We start from the raw sequence: 7,854 nt of genomic DNA, 5'->3' as shown, positions 1-7,854 counted from the left end.
ATAATCAAGAAATGTCATTAAAAAGAAGTGTAAAAATACAAATATTGTAAACGAACTAAACTTATTATCCAAAAGTTGAAAGTAGGTATTGATGGGCATACGCGCGGGAAACAAGATTTTCTCAAATTGTGCCCAAGGAAAAGAAAAGCCACAGGATTATTTATATCCATGACGTCCGACGTGGATTAAAAATAGGTGTTACTGGCTTATTGCGGCCAGGTCTCGCATTTTGAAGGAGGCTTAGTTTGAGAAACGAAAGTCTAGCACTTACCTAATCTAGCCCATTTGCGTCCTAATCTTTGAAGTACGGACATCTTGCAAATCGATGAATTTTAAACCAGGAATACAGAACACGAACATCATATGTCCATAGACATCAGCTGATTGTGATCAATTGAAGAACAGAAAGTCGTCGATTTCATCCAAGTAGTGCTGCAAATTCAAATGGTATTCCAAAAGTCATCTTTGTAACGGGCAACATGAATATCACAGTTGGTACACAATAAGTAGCAGTGTAAAAGTAACTCAACATCTTAAAGCGTAGTAAAAAATGAAAACACAATAGTCACTCATACAGTATATCGTCCACAAGTCGAAACATTGCGCATTAGAATCGAAGGTCAGAAATAATTACATGAAATACAAAATAAGACTGGTATGCACAAAGTAGGATAATATATATATCACAATGTTCAAGAGCACTAGCATATTTGCAGAATTTATAAGTATCGTGTACTTATTAAAACACAATAGTAGCCTAATTCTTTTTCTGCGCAGGTTTTTCTCCAATATTCGATCCAGGATGGAACTCTATGGCCCCAAGATACTAACAATCTTAACATTCCCTAATACTTGTATCCGCAATTTCGACTGAATATCGCATATATTCTTAACAATGTATTCTTAACATATTTAATTACTCGCATGTGCATGCACCTAATCACTATACGAACTAAAGATTTCACTTATTTATGCAAGGTATTTAATTCGCTAGCTGAGATAACAATGTTCCACAGATACACGTTATTTTAAGAAATAAATAATGACCATAATCTTAGTAACATAGACTTTCACTGATAAACGTTAGTCACTGTAGGTTTAACATATATGATTCTCTTCATAATAACAATATTAACAATGTTAACATAAATCTCTTAATAAATTTATTTAGGCAACTAACATGCCTAGCCATCATAAAAGAGATCCAAGAAAAAAGGTGCGCTAGCAGCAGCAAGAATGCATCGAAACAATGCGCGCACACCAAATCAAGGTAATTGCTTTGGATAACGGTCAATATAATCTTCCCAGAATTGTTAAATATATGTAGAATAACCATAAAATAGTGCATTGTACATTATAATTTATAATTCACAATACTAATATATATATATATATATATATATATATATATATATATATATATATATGTTTGTATAATAGTATAAAGTAAATATAAATATTAATGTCTTTAATGCCAAACAATATATGTACCTCTTCTTTCAAAAAGAAAACAATGTAAGTCTTATACATCAAATAATTACAGAAATGGTTCTATAGACCAAAAAGAGAACGCTACACACATATACACACAATGTGTATATTCCGTGACTAAAAATAAGGTATATAGTCATTAAAATATGAAACGGGATAAGATGTGGATGCTGCATGTCGTTGGTTATCTCAGGAAGTAACTGGAGGCTGTAACGGAAGACTATTACTACGTTGGGCTCTAACATTACACCTGGGCACAGATAGTCGTTTATATAACTCAACAAGAAGAAATTCAGCCAATAATAACAATAAAAGTTATTATACATGTGTCGATATCCATAAAATGTCTTGGTCCAATGAAATACTTTCTGCATTAGTTTTGCGAATACACAGTGCGCATAGAAGAAAGTATAGGAACAAGGTAATTTTATAGTAAAATGCAATGTATGGCTTAATTGGCGTTGCAGAATGCGACGAAAGATAAAGATGGGAACAGTATATATCTAATCAAGATTAACTGAGAATTGTTAAAAATCTCATGCGATTTAAAATGTTGATTCAAAAGAACAAAATTATTAGCTTCTAGAAAAGCAGGAAATAAATGTAAAACTGTACGTGACGAAATATAACTATGAAAACAAGGAAATGTAGTTTTTGCAAATAGATATTACGAAACTCTTAAGGGACATCACATCGTAATGAAATTAGCAAAGATCCAAATTTACTCTTACTGAAAACATGCAAAAGACTGGTGTTCGTAGCAGAAACCAGTTGTAGACTAAAAGGAAGTTGAGCCAAAACAAAAATATTAGATTGTGACTTCTATAGTAGGCTATTGAGCGTTATCGTGCCAAATGTAAGAAAAAAGACGACACACCATGAGGGACCTTTGAACCAAGAAAACCTTTATATGAACATATAGCCAATTAGGAAGTCACTGTAATATGTGATGGAATTTTGCAAAGAGTAGAAATTTGTAGGTCACAGGACAACAAATCTGAGCCCAGAAAATGGAAGGCAAAAGTCTGTGGTTGAAAAATAACATAGCTACGAGATATACTAATGGTGCAGGCCTGATTATGGTAACCAAAGAAATAGCTTTAACTAAATGTATCTTAAATACAGTACCTCCCTCTCATAAACAAACTTTTAAATTTACAAAAATAGAAGAACCAAGAATATCACATGGCAGTAACTTTAATGGATAGTAAACATCAACATTAAATATAGGAATAGCCAATGACATGTTTTGGGGTGTTAAAGATTTTTCCTAAATGCGTAATTGAGCCGCCAAAACTTTATAAGGAATCAATGTTGGATCTAATTTACCTGATCTGTCACTCTGAATTGCTGTTTGATAATGTTGTAGTTCAACCACTTTCAAGATATGCATAGACAATTGAAAAATCTTCCAAATTACGAAAAGATTTCTAGTTGACTTCCATCTGCCAAATTATGTACTGATTTTGCAGAGTTTAGTCTGATCTAAAAGCGTTTCGGAAAGTCCTCCTTTTATTGAAAATTCTTCCCAGGTTGAGACACCACAGGTTTGTACTGAGTAGGTGGTATTTTCATTACAATGTAAAGTATTAAATAGCGAAAACCATGAGTAGATTTAGGAAATTGGAAACTCACATTAAACAATAAAGGTACTGCGTGCTGGTACAGAATATGTCCATGAAGCTCATTAACTTAAAATGCACTAGTTATAGACACATCTAGACAAGCAAATAGGACGGATATTATTACTAAACTCTGGAGCGTCTGGAACTAATCGAACCCAAAAATAAAATATACTACATGTAATACTAATCTATGTAGTCAATTACGTAGACCTACTAGAATATTTATATTGGTTCGACGTCGTCGTCTGGAGTGTCAGTCATCACTCTGTGTTGAAGCTACTTCAGGTACGTAAGAAATGAAACTTTAATATTTTCTATTCAAGGCAAAGAAGGTACAGATATGAAGTTAGAGAGATTGAAACTTCGGACTTTAACCACATTCCGTCAATCAGAACATTAACTCTAGTTTAGTTTATTAGTTTCGTCGGTAGAATACCTTACAGTCGTGAGATAGGCAGTGAGGTAAAGGCTATTTGAGCCGGCGTTTAAAATTAGGAAAAGATACTATATAAATGGTTCTAATATGACATTGAAGACGACCCTTGTCAACCTTAATGCTGAGCTACTTTTTAATTCTTGTTTTTTAACTTTAGTGTATAAATTATTTTAACTATCTTGTAATAAATTTGCTAGTGTAAAAGGTTTATTTCATTTTTTATGGATTACTGCTCTAGAGTTAATGACCACTAACAGCTGTTTGGAGGATCAGTTGATACACATACTATGCTAGTCGATCCCCTTAATGTATTGTAGCTAACGTCCCCGTTTTCTTCATAAGAATTCTGTGAACTTGGCGCTGATGACAGTTTTTCGAGGCAGTCTAGATAGCGGACTTCACGCTATCTTATCCAAGGTAATGATACTGGGGGGTTGCTTAAACAAGTACTCAATAGAATGTGAGACGCCGCCGTAAACGATAGGTTTATCGGAATCGAACCTTCTCGTATGAGTTTCACTCTCCTTCAATCATACTCTTGTGACACCTAGACTGTTGCATTCTCAACAATATATTACTTGCTTAAGGAGGATTAGCCTAGAGGATCGGTCTGGGACCAACCTCGATAATGGCATGCATGGGAATACAATACCCATATTTGGTAAAGTATGTATGTTTCTTTTACAGGATCGTTCTAAGGACCCCATAACTAGCGTTTTAGATACTTACGTGGTAACTAGATTAGGGTCGCCACTTGACTCTTGTCAACTCGCACAGTTTTTGATACTAAACGCTGGATGTACACCCACACTCTATTATATAACGTAATAACTTTGGAGAATTCGCCGGATAGTATTTTCACTGTCTTGACGCTTTTTCTCCAATCCCTCCCTCCATACTCTGGATTTTTCTTTGCCAAACTATTGTTGTAGATAGAGTAATTATATGTTTTTTATTACAGCCTCTATTTATGTATATCTTTTATGTATAGCATTTTGTCTAATATCCTTTTAAAGTGACGTCTGATATTATAATGAGTATCTGGTGGAGTAGCTAAGTATCTGTCTTGCGCGAACGGAAGTTTTCTCTTGGCAGTACAAGATACAAAAAATCTAAGTTTAGGAGTAGTATTTTAGAAATAGAATGCTGATTCCTTCTCGGACACTGTCCAGCCCATTCCTTGTCACTTTTGAATACAGGATTACACCCAGTCACCTGAAAATTGTATAGGGTTAAATTTCAACAAGCCCGCGTGGTAACGAAGATCCGATATCGTAATTTTTCTCTGCAACCTTTCAAATAAAATATAATTCCTGTAAACGACAGTTTCTTTTACTTTGTTCAACAAAAAGAAAGATGGGTCTATCGGAAATGTAGAAAGAATGGTAGTGGTAAAAGATAATATCTCTATATAATGCATTGTTTTACGTAGGTTATATAACAGGTAGCGGATAAGAATATGGTAGCAATGTCACGAAAAAAAAAACAGCTACCGCCCACGCAGCATACCGATAATACACTATGAGTGTTTTTCAAAAAATATCAAAAAATCTCTCCGCGAGCTGGGATTTCGACAATGCCCTTTCTCACTCTTTCCCGATGAAAACCATCGCATTGGACAAGAGCGGTTTTGAAATGTATACTGCATTCATTGTGATAAGAGCAAGGCGTTAGGAGAACGACGACCAGAATTTAGTCGCTGGGTGGAGACTTAATCGAGAGAGGTATTGGATACCTGGAACCAAACACAGTACTCAGACCCACCTACGCCGGATTCGAACCCTAGTTACGCATTGCAAGAAGTACCACGGACCGGTTGCGAGGATACCCGGTTGGCGGCATCCAGTTCCTAGTATTTAGAGTTGAACCCAGAACTGGAAGGACTCAGGCGGCTCGAGAGGCCGAGTACCTTACCTAGAACAAGGTTGAACATCGTGGGGTTAGAAGAAACTCCTCCTTCGGAGAATATTAGATTATACCGAAATTCACTAAATTTACAAGAAGAATTAGAAAAGGCCCTAAAAGAGAAAACAGTGGAAGTGGACTCAGCTCCAGTCTCTACTGTAGATGTAGAGTCTCACACCCATAGCGAATTGATGATGGGATCATTAGCGTTCTAACCAGGGTTTCCGCTAGAGTCAAAAGCAAAGGATTTAGCAGCCCAATGTTCGAGGGAAGATGACGTAACGACTAGGGCTGTTAGCCCAATCGTAATATGTCTTCCCGTAAAGTTCAGTATCTGAAGCTGTCACACCGCCTGCGGTAGAGCAGTCGGAGTTCAAACTTCAGTCCTTCAAAGGAGAATAAGCGAGTAAACCAAACGAAACTGCAGCCCCCTGACAGACGTAAGAATAGATGAAGCCAAAATTATGTCTTTAAAGGAATCGATGAAGACATACCTCTCTCCCTTAGTGCTCAAGCTGGAAAAACCTTTAATGCAGAGTATGGTGAACAAAAAGGTACAAACTGCCGTGAATAGAAGTAAGGACGGTTGTGAAAAACTCGGCATTATTTTTCAGACCGACCAAGCAAACATCTCCGATGTTATATTACTATCGGACGCCATATTAGATAACTTTGATGTTGGAATTCAAACAGATCCGGTTACAAATAGAGAAAATATTAGTATTCAGACAGATTATAGATTCCCAAAAATAACCATAATTCAGACAGATCCTGATTTGAAAGTGACACCGTCTTAAACAACACAGATCGTACCTTCCATGTTTAACCCTCGACTTCCGTTAGAGTATAAAATTGTACAGCTGGAAGGGGTAAATAATTTAATTAGTATACCAGAAGCGTTATCGCAGTCCCATTCGTGGGCCGATAAAGAAGATAAGAGCGCCGATGAAGCTATGCCTGGGGAAGCGCTGGATTATGAACTACACCTGTTAGCCGAGGGATTATGAACTACACCTGTTAGAATAGAATGGAAGACCGCTGTCGCATCAACCCCCGGAGGGTCAAAGAGAGCACCACCTTAGATGCAAGGAGATAATCCTCTTTCCGATCACCAACGCTAACTAGCGTCCCTGAGGAAGAAGAAGAAGGAGAACATATGACAGAAGAAAAAGAGAATGAAAACGGAAAGGAAAGTGACGGAGATAAACACATTTGAACAGAAGAAGCAATAAATCGAAACATCGAGCAGATTTTCAAGTACGGAAATCAGAAACGGAGACAATATTTTAGTAAATCCGAGGATAATAATTCTCGCTGAAAACCCCCGGAGAACAAGAGGAATAACTCTGCTAGTCCTTCTATAAGCGACGAAAGTAGAACATGTTCCGCCACCCACATACCCTCCATTACTGTAACTACTCCATATTCGGAGATTTTTGTTGTAGATTTACAGGGAGAATCTCCTCAGTTGGAGCTTAGTAAGATTCCCGATAAGGACGCTAAAACGCCATCCCTTTGGAGTATCGTCAGTAAACCCCGAGTTGAGAAACAGGTGATTAGAGAGGAAATTGCATATCACTGTTAGGCTAAGAGAATTAAAGCTACTACTGGTGACCCCAATAATTACGAACACGCTAACTTCCATCAGACTGAAAATACAATCGTGGTAACAGTAACCTTAAGGCAATAGTCCGATGGTCTTGCGCAATACGATATTGCTATACCTTACGGAATCATCCTACCTTCTAAAGAAGAGTATCTTAGTAGAATATATATACCGCGAGCAGATATATACTCTTGGGAGTTTCATCCGACTTCTGGATTGAGGAGTTGGTATCAGTGCTCTTTCCCTCAATTAAGAGTAAGTACATCTGCAGGCAAAATCCAAATTCCCATCATGGGACTAGGATCTCCAATTACTGGCAAATTTTTGCCTGGTGGTTTGCTCTTAGGCACACTAGTCCCGACACCTAGCGAAAAAGGGCCGGAAGAAAATAATCACACAAAAGTGAGCACCGTTCTGTTATAGAACAACAAGAATCGAACTCAGGTGTTGGTACTTAGCTCCTGTCCCAGAAGGGTTGCCAACCTTTAAATTACTCGATTATAAATAATGTATTAATTGCCCAGTCATGTGGGACAAATGCGCAACATGAGCCTGCTAATATGTCAGGCGCTGAGATCCCTCCTCCTCGTTACGAGTCCGAATACTGATCTCAAGATTTGGAAATGGAATTAGAAAACGACCCCGAGACTCTTGGTCAAGTCAGAGATGAAGAATTTCTAGGTTATTTTAACATTAGTTAAGATGGCGTCCAGTAGCAATGTTGTGAGTACTTGTGCTCCTGTAAAAGTTAAGTTGAAATACGATTAATATTGTGCAAAGTGCACAAGAAT

This window comes from Thermobia domestica, chromosome 4 (assembly GCF_964235325.1).
Source record: "Thermobia domestica chromosome 4, izTheDome1.hap1.1, whole genome shotgun sequence".
Classification (NCBI taxonomy): domain Eukaryota; kingdom Metazoa; phylum Arthropoda; class Insecta; order Zygentoma; family Lepismatidae; genus Thermobia; species Thermobia domestica.
The sequence above is the reverse complement of the archived record's forward strand: the minus strand, read 5'-3'. Positions refer to the sequence as shown.